At 35.8% G+C, this 10,232-nt stretch overlaps 1 pseudogene across 1 annotated transcript; it reads right to left on the bottom strand.

Annotated features, from left to right (window-relative positions):
* Positions 1 to 2,623: 2,623 nt before the first annotated feature.
* Positions 2,624 to 8,914, bottom strand: LOC309622419 (12S rRNA N(4)-cytidine methyltransferase METTL15 pseudogene; annotated as a pseudogene). Its single transcript has 2 exons — positions 8,210 to 8,914; positions 2,624 to 2,843 (listed from the first exon to the last, which is right to left on the bottom strand). The product of its transcript is annotated as a 12S rRNA N(4)-cytidine methyltransferase METTL15 pseudogene (transcript).
* Between the last annotated feature and the right edge of the window lie 1,318 nt (positions 8,915 to 10,232).

Below are 10,232 nucleotides of genomic sequence, written 5' to 3'. Positions count from 1 at the left end.
TAGGGGCAGGACAGGAATAAAGACGCAGACGTAGAGAATGGACTTGAGGACACGGGGAGGGGGAAGGGTAAGCTGGGACAAAGTGAGTGAGTGGCATGGACATACATACACTACCGAATGTAAAACAGATAGCTAGTGGGAAGCAGCCACATAGTACAGGGAGATCAACTCAGTGCTTTGTGACCACCTAGAGGGGTGGGAGGGAGATGCAAGAGGGAGGAGATACAGGGATATATGTATATGTATAGTTGATTCACTTTGTTATAAAGCAGAAACTAACACACCATTGTAAAGCTATTATACTCCAATAAAGATGTTAAAAAAAAAAAAAAGAATATATGCCATGGGTGTGGTTTTTGTAAGAATGGATTTCGTGGGACTGCAGTTAGGACCCAATCATGTCCCTATATATATATATATTTATATATATGTATGTATAGTGTATATATACATATATGTGTAGGTTCTATAACTCTCCACTTGAAGCAACTCTTTCTATTAGCCACACAATCATAACTTCAGACTACAATAAATAAGAGTGTTTCTACTATAAGTACAAGTTTATTACCCCATGTTTTTATTCCATCACTTATTAGCCTGTAAGTTTCATGAACACAAAGGCTCTATCTGATTTGCTCCGCATTCTACCTTCAGTACTTAGTAAAATGCCTGGTATATAGCAGCCTCTCCCAAGATATTTTTTGAATAAATAAGCACAAAATGGAAAACCATTTTTTTCTGTTTTTCCCTTCTCCAAAGAATTATATTATCATCAATAAAGTTGTATTAAAATGGGCTGATATGAGCCTTAAAAATGGATTCATTATAGAGAACTCAATTTTTTAATGGCATTTACAAAAATTGGGTTTTATCTACACATACATGAAAATTCTCATTTTTAGTATATCATTTTTCATAGCCCTAATATGCTTTTCACATCATAATCTTTCTGAAAATACTTATGTACCTATTCTACACCTTCAAATAATTTCTATCTAATACCACAGTGTTATTTCCCCAAGTTTACAGATTAGGGTTCGGAGACAGAGAAGTTAGCTTAATTTCTTAAAGGCAGATTCCTAATGATGTCTCAAATTCACGAACTTCCAAATTCTAGATCAGCATTGACGTTGCCACTGTACTCTCGAGGAAACTGCTCACCCTCCCTCAGCCTTAGTTTCTTCAGTTATCAGATGAGGCTTTTTGACTGGATGATCTCTAGGATGCCCTCTACCTCGAGTCCTCATTTTCAGAACAGAAAATTCTGGATTTTCTTATCAATAAAAAAAAAATGTGACTTCTCACTGCTCTTCTTTCCAAAATGGGAGACAGAGAACATAGCTAGTTAAAGAATGACAGAAAGGATAAGGTGAAGATGTGTTAGTGAGTATGGAGTAGGAAGAAAGGAAGGGACAGAAGACAGGGTGAATGTGATGTCAGCCCGCTAGGATAAACATTTTGGCGAAGAAAATCATGGAATATTTTATGCTCACATAACCTGCAAGATTTTACTTGTACTTTCCTACAGGAATCTCAGTGGTAGGTTGGAAGGGCTTTGAGGCCTTGAGGTATGCAGCTTAAAAAATTAAAGACTTGGTCAACTCTTAATAACTAAATAGAATATAGTTTTATTAAATTGTTATAAAATAGTTGCTTTATGACCTCTAAATCTCAATCTGAGTGAATTTATAATTAAGTTTTATTCCTTAAACTATGTATAATATTAAGATAGAGGCAACTAATATTAGGTTCTTTTTATAAGCTATACAAATATTCCTTTTTTCTACATCTTTAGCTACTTAAAGTAACTTAATAGGAACTACTAAAAAAAATCTTATTACATTTGGTAAATAAAAATGATGTAGAGTTTCAGATGGTCCAACAAGATGAAGAATTTACCACTGGAATTCTGTTAAATAACTGCAGGAGTTATATTTTTGCCTTGGAAAACTTTCATCATGGAACACAGCTGTGAAACAACTTTGGCTTCAGACAGAAAGGCTATAATAAAGCACCTCCTAGCTATACTTAGGTTCAAGAGGTTTATGGTGGTGAACAGCAGAAAAGATGAAATGTTTCAATAAGCCCCTCAGGCTGATTTAGTTAGCATTCACAAAGTGGAATAACCTATACATCACATACCCTTTGTTAGCTGGTTGTTTAGAATAGACGTATGAGTCACTGGATTTTATTTTAGCAGTTGGGCAATGCAATTCTCCTTTTGCCCAAAATATTAAAATGCAGAATTGTGAAACTAAGAGAGGTAATGTCAGATCTTATACAGGATGCTTATCAACCACTGTAATGGATAGAGAAATTCTTCTGCTCTTGTCATTCCACGTTTCACCTTGGTAGGCACAAATGATAAATCACCTCATGCACAAAAAATTTCTATTATTCAACTAATCAGCAAATTACAGTATATTTTTAAAAATTGTGTGTGGGGGAGAGGTGTTGGAGGGGGGAAGCTTGCAAATCCAAAGAAAGGTGGCATAAGAGAAGGATAGGCAAGATTCTATCCTGCATGATTTCAAGTACAAATGAATCCCTCTGGGAGTTTGGGGGGATTTATATATATATATATATATATATATATATATATATATATATATTTTTTTTTTTTTTTTTCTTCTCTCAGACACTGTTCAGAATTAATGAGGGTACCTGCAACAATGCTGGCAAGCTGCTGGGTTCTGGTGATGGGGTAGATGCTGCGTGCCTGAACGATTGCTGAAGCGATTTTCTTGGCGTGCTTCTCCTCCCCGTATGTTCTCAGGATGGATGCAAGTGCCTGTTGATCTAAAGCGTTCACAACATCAGCTGCGGTGGGCATGTCAGGGTACCTACGCAGAAGAAGAGCCAATTAGTTCACTGACGTCAGTTTTCATTGACAAGAGGTGAAACTTCAGAGTACTGAGACATAAAGTCAGGCATACACACATAGTCTAAGAGGTCTTCTGAGGTTTTTAAAGTCACAGACTGAAATCTTACACAAATGAAATAGATTTTCCATTTCAAATACCCATGATTATTGCAAGTGGGACTGTGTGTGACATTCATTAAGGTCAAGGGCAGCAGAAAGTTAAAATGCTTTACTAGCCTTTAATTCAGAAAGAAGTTATTATTGCTTATGAAGATTTCTCCTAAACTAAAATAATGGAAAATGTTTTGGATTTAGTTTGTTCAAATTTAAATTACTGCTTGATTTTTTTTTTTTTTTCAGTATAGAAGATACAAGGCTTACTGACTGATATTTAAATGAGCCTAGATATCAGGAACTTAACTAAATCTAAGACTGTAAAGTAACCAACTATTTATATGAGGGTACAAATTGAATTTAGAAAGTCTAAAAAAGAAGATACTGCTGGTCAGTTTCCCTCACAAAAACTAGAACAACCTTAATAGTAATAACATATATTATTTCAAATTGTTAACCATATGGGCTTATACACCCATGACAAAAGCCACCATGGGGTAAAATCTGGTAATTAACAAACAATATTAAACAGGCCTAGATGGTAATTTCAGGTGGAGGAGACAAAGCAATACCAACCTCTGGTCAAATAGAATAAATTATAGTAACAGGAAATAGCATTCACTTTGTCAGGCCATTCCAATTTACCTCAATTTAGGGAAATGCATCAAGGAATTTTAAGTGATGAGCTAACTGAGATCTTAATTATTAGAAAGATAGCCTTGCTAATAGTACAGTTCTCTCTCCTGTAGTTAATATGTTGGATTGATTGTTGGTACCATACTGTAATGACTTTAAGTAACAAGGATATGGTAGCTTTAAGACCTGACCATCAATCAGAGTGGGGTTGCCAAGGAATAGCTGAATCCGTCCTTAAAAATACTACACTGCACCTTGTTAACATGTCTAGTACTACCAGGAAAATAATTTTGTTGTTGTCCTTTGCGTGTCCCCTATTTTGCCATGACCTCCATCTCTCTTCTCTCTCTCTCTCTTTGTGTGTGTGTGTGTGTGTGTGTGTGTGTGTGTCTGTGTGTAACCTTGTTTTCCAGATCCTGTGATTCTTTTTTTTTTTCTTTTTGGCTGCCATGGTACTCCCAGATCAATGAACATCCTATAAGGTAGCCTATTTCCATCTCAACAGGCTTTGCTCCTTCAATAACAGCTTTAAGGATAAAGATTTGGTCTATAGAGTCAGATCAACCTCGATTAGAATCATAGCCTTGCTACTCATATTGTGTAAGCTTTTGAACCTACTGGAGCCTCAATTTCTAACCTGTAAAATGAAAGTAACAATGTTTACCTCACAGAATTGTTGAGAGAATTAAGGGTTCACGCGATTATAAACTAGATAGTATAATGCCTGGAACAGAGAAACTCAATGAATGTCACTGTCCTTTAGAGCTTGTCCATTCCTAGATTTGCCAAACATCATTCTTGGCCTAACTGAAAAATCCCTGTTAGATCTTACCTAGCTGTTAATTCAACTGCCCAAACCACCAAGCATCAGAATGAAACTTGTTAGTGATGGTAAATTCAGACTCATAGAATATATGTACAGTTCTACCAGGACAATTCTAAGATTAGTATGGATGTACTCAGCAGTTTTTTTTTTTTAATACCTTTCTACTTTTAAGTAAGAAAATTAAAAGAGCATTTTGCTCAAATACAGTTCAGTGGATAATAGGCATAATTTTATTTTACTCTCATGTTCACATAGAATAGCAGTGTATTGGGTTAGCCAAAAAGTTCCTTCGGTTTTTAAGTAAAAATAAAAGACATTTTTCATTTTCACCAAGAATGTTATTGAAGAACGTATTCACCATTTTGTTCCACTACCTTCTGCCATTTTTCTTCATAATTCCATCTTCCCAAAACTTTTTTATCTTTTTGAGCAAAGAACTGTTCCAGGTGCCTTTTACAGTCTTCCAGGGAAATGAAATTTTTTCCCTTAAGAGAATTTTGTAAAGACTGAGATAAATGGAAATCCGAAGGTTCAATGTCTGGTGAATACGGCAGATGAATCAGAACTTCCCAGCCAAGCTGTAACAGTTTTTGCCTGGTCATCAAAGAAACATGCAGTCTTGCGTTATCCTGCTGGAAGATTATGCATTTTCTGTTGACTAATTCTGGACACTTTTCGTCAAGTGCTGCTTTCAGTTGGTCTAATTGGGAGCAGTACTTGTTGGAATTAATCGTTTGGTTTTCTGGAAGGAGCTCATAATAAGAGTTCCCTTCCAATCCCACCATATATCACCTTCTTTGGATGAAGACCGGTGTTTGGTGTGGTTGGTGGTGGTTCATTTCACTTGCCCCACAATCTCTTCCATTCCACATTATTGTACAGTATCCACTTTTCATCACCTGTCACAATTTGTTTTAAAAATGTAAGTTTTCGTTAGTTTCAGTAGAGAATCGCATGCAGAAATATGGTCAAGAAGGTTTTTTTCCGCTAACTTATGTGGAACACAAACATCAAAGCGATTAACATAACCAAGCTGGTGCAAATGATTTTCAGCGCTTGATTTGGATATTTTGAGTATGTCGGCTATCTCCTGCGTGGTATAACATTGATTGTTCTTAACTAATGTCTCAATTTGATTGCTATCATCTTCAACTGGTCTACCTGACCACGGAGCATTGTCCAGCGAGCAAGCTCCAGCACAAAACTTTGCAAACCACTTTTGACACGTTTGATCAGTCACAGCACCTTCTCCATACACTGCACTAATCTTTTTTTTGCATTTCAGTTGTGTTTTTACCTTTCTTGAAATAATAAAGCATAATATACTGAAAATGTTGTTTTTTCCCTTCCATCTTCAATATTAAATGGCTACACAAAAATTCACCAATTTTGATAAGTTTTTTTTTAATGCATGGTGATTTGACAGCTGTCACAATACAATCTAACAAAATTGTTTCGAATGAAGTGAAAGACAACTAAGGGCTACTAGAGCCATCCTACGGAAAAAAACGAACAAACTTTTTTGGCCAACCCAAGTTTCCATAGGGCTACAAGGCAAAAGGGGCAATAGTCTGGAAAACTGATAGGCTGTTAGGAGGCTTCAGAATAGGCATTCAAATAGTGAAGAAGCTAACATACAAAATCTGCCCCTCCAAATTAAAAGTTAAGAGATCTTGTCAGTCCTCCAGAGATCACCAACTTACAAATGACTACACTCAGGAGAGAAAGAAAATATTAACATAATTTATTGCATAAATATTGCCATAATTTATGGCAGTTCATTTATTACCTTCTAGTGAAGAATACAACTGACAACAGAGCTAGACCTGCAAGTCCTTGAAGCTGGGAACTTCTTTCTGCTATATGAGAACTTATTATAATCTGAAAGCTACTGTTGAACTTGGGGTAGTACAGAATTAACTATGCTGTAAGATTCCACTGTTAAATGGCAACAGGTTAAGGAAGCCTCTTGCACCCATCTTCATCACAGGGAAATATCAGCTTCCAGGATCTGACTGGCCAAATTTATTGGCTTGGACTCCCTCTTCCCATAATACCACTTAGATTAGCATTGAACATATTTGCATCTCCAACTTTCCCTTGTCTATGAATTCATGTGAACCAACTCCTCCTTTCTGAATGCCATGAACTTTCTTCAGATATGTTAACATCTCTGATTAGTTTACAGCCTATGCTATCTACCTGGAAGCCATCCAGCTTTTAAAGATACATTTGCTCAATAGTATTATTATCCATTACATATTGACTTAGGGTTTAATTCTCAAGGGCTTATTTTCATGTTCGTAGGGGAGAACCTCAGGAACCCTCATTCATAGACTACAGTTTGATGATGTCTCTACATTAACAATATGGGGATTTATTACTATTAACCAGAAGCTTTGTTCACTGTATTTCAGAAGGCATCCTTAGTAAGACATAGGAACAGCAGAAATTTGCTTGACATTTTATTACCTCTGCACAACAACCTCAATCTCCAAACATGAGAAGATATTTGACCTTTACTATTAGTCATTGGTCTTTAAAGGATTTTTATTATTTTCTTTTATGACATTCTTCATTCCATGAATGCCAATTTGTGCAAATGAAGGTATAAGACTCAGAACAAAAAGGTTCCAACAAGTATGAATCACACTCTAAGTTAACAGGTCATATCGAAATATGGGGAAAAGGCTATATGTGAATAATTACCATGAGACAAAGAAGTTTGTGGGAAATAAAAGTCAAAGTCAACTCAATATTAAATTGTTGACTTAAACTGGACATTAAATTTCTCATATAAAGGTCCTTCTGACAGATTGGAAGAAATGTTGAAAAATACATTTGTTTCAGTAGAAATGTTTGTGCAGGTCTAGAATTGCAGATTAGTAACAGAATAGCTTACAAATTTAGATAGAAGAAAGATTAATGCTCTTTTAGAAAGTATGCTTCCCAAATGTAGGGGCCATGATAAATAATTTGGTGGAGGGGGTGCATAAAATGAGAAAAACACGCTTAAGCTTTGTTTCGTAGGTACAGGCTATTCAGTTCCTGGGCCAGTGTTGGGCATAGAGACAAGTGCTAATCTAAGCTTTTAAGATTAATTTAGATTTAAAAGAAATTATCCTATACTTTCCTAGAATGTGACCCTCTTTGTGTTATTTAATATATGTTACCTATTTAAATGATGGAGAACAAATGTATTTCCAAGGTGGTGAGAAATGAAGAGGAGGTGTAAAGCTGTCTTACACACAGTACGGTGTCTGATTTAGTACCATAAATTTTAGTTTCTCTGGAGAAGGTTGAATCCAAGTGACTGTACAAGAAACAGGACAAAATACACAATTGCTGACCTCTAGGATCTTGCCTTTTATGCAGTATTCAAGAGAATATGCATTAAATATAGTTCCTTTTACTTTTCACAAAAGGCATAGTTGGGCCTGCACCAAAATGAAACCATTGCTTCAGTATCATATTAATATTGTTAGTAGTCTAAAAGATCACATTGTATCTGTAAAAAAGAAAATCAGTATTAAAGTTATCCTCTTCACTACTCTGTGTAAAGACTGCAATGATTTTTCTTTTAGAATCCCAAATCTAGAGAAAGACTAAAGCCTATAATGAGTAGCAAACAAAACTGATTTATTATGTATGGATAGTGTTAGGTGTGGGCGTGTGATGGGAATTCTACAGTCTTAAAAGGAAATTAAATTCAGAGTGTTTTTGAGAAATTGATTTCTTGTTATGAGGAGAAATGCTTTATCAATACTCACCTGCAACCATCCATTCTCATGTCCAAGGGGCCATCCTTCCGAAGGGAAAAACCTCTTTCAGGGGCATCAAGTTGCATGGAGGAACACCCAAGATCCAAAAGAACTCCATCCAAAGTCCCTGGCTGCACTCCAGCTTTCATTAGTAAGGCTTCTGCCTGGCTGAACTGGCTCAGGATGGCTCGGATCTGTTTACTGGGGATAAACCCAGGAGATGGAAAAAACACTTATGTCATATTAAAGCCTTTCTTAAGGTCTAGGATCAATGAAAGGGAGCACATTCTATTATTAGCTTATTTAACCAACATATGTTTACTAAGTGCCAACCACATGCTTTATACTATATAAGGACATACAGATATGGAAACTCTGCATCTTTGGTTTCAACACCAGAGGTGGTTTAACATAATTTTATTCTTGCTAATAAACACAATTTATTTTATACCTTGTGAAGGTATATAAGTTCATGAATTAGAAAAATTTGCTGGTCGGACCAGTCTTTTTATTATTTTTTTTTCTAAAAAAAAATTTTTAAATCTCTGGGCTGGGAAAAGAAACATATGCCATTCTATCAAAAGAATAAACACCTGTGCCCTGTTGGTAGGCGTGTAAACTGGTATAGCCACTATGAAAAACAGTATAGAGGTTCCTCAAAAAATTAAAAATAGAACTACTATATCATCTAGCAATTCCACTTCTGGGAATATATCCAAAAGAAATAAAAACACTATGTTGAAGCGATATCAGCACACTCATTTTCATAACAGCATTATTTACAATAGTCAAGACATGAAAACAACCTAAGTGTCTGTCAATGGATGAATGGATAAAGAACTTGAGATGTGTATATATATATATATATATTATTCAGCCATAAAAAAGAAGAAAATCTTGCCATTTGTGACAACATGGATGGACCCTGAGAGCATTATGCTAAGTCAGACAGAGAAAGACAAATACTGTATGATCTCATTTATATGTGAAATCTTGAGATTGAAAGAGAGACGGAGAGAGAGAGAGGGAGGGAGAGGGGGAGAGAGAGAGAGAGAGAGAGAGAGAGAGAGAACCATGCTCGTAAAAAAAGAGATGAGATTTGTGGTTACCAGAGGTGGGGGATGAGGTAAGGTGAATTGAATGAAGGTGGTCAAAAGGTACAAACTTCCAGATAAATAAGACAAATAAGTACTAGGGGTGTAATGTACAACACGATGACTATAGTTAACACTACTGTGTGGTATTTTTGAAAGTTGTTAAGAGAATAAATCTTAAGAGCTCTCATCACTAGGAAAAAAAATTCCTTTCTCTTTTGTGTTTATATGAGATGATGGCTGTTAACTAAACATTGTTGTAAGCATTTCATAATATATGTAAGTCAAATCATTATGCTGGACACTTTAAACTTGTACAGTGTTATATGTCAATTATTATCTCAATAAAACTGGAAAAAAGTAAATTTAACTTTTAACTAGTAAACCAATTTAAATATCTTTTTTCTTTCTGTTTTATTACTTATTATATGTCAAACACCTTCAAGCCAACCATTTTAGCTTTCTCCATATTCTTCACATAATTCAGGATAGGGGTGCTGTGTAGCTGCACACTTGAAGAATGAAACTATGCCTAAAATAAACGCCTTCTTACAGAAGCAATGTTTTAGCTCTCAGCAGGGATTCTGAAGTGAATGGGGCATTCAGAATTAACAGACAGGCAAGGAGTTGGGATCACCTTACAGCTATATTAATTCTCCTTCCTACACAAAGTGAGATGCTGCCTTCAGGGTTCTTCAGAAGCCCTAGGGCAACTGGCATGCATTTTGGAAGGGGAATGAGAAGAGAAAAATTGGGCAACACTCCCAAGACCTCATTCCCTCCATCTACAGGTGTATGGAGTGAGGGTGGATTTCAACAGTGTTGGGGAATTCATATCTATGATATTTACTTATATGTTATGTTGTTTAAGGAGAATTTCACAGCTCATTGGTAATTTTTTCTCAAATTCCAATGGAGAAAGTGATTTTCAGATTCAC

The sequence above is a fragment of the Balaenoptera borealis genome (genome assembly GCF_965194805.1).
Source record: "Balaenoptera borealis genome assembly, contig: HAP1_SCAFFOLD_2564, whole genome shotgun sequence".
NCBI classification, from domain to species: domain Eukaryota; kingdom Metazoa; phylum Chordata; class Mammalia; order Artiodactyla; family Balaenopteridae; genus Balaenoptera; species Balaenoptera borealis.
The sequence above is the reverse complement of the archived record's forward strand: the minus strand, read 5'-3'. Positions and strand labels throughout refer to the sequence as shown.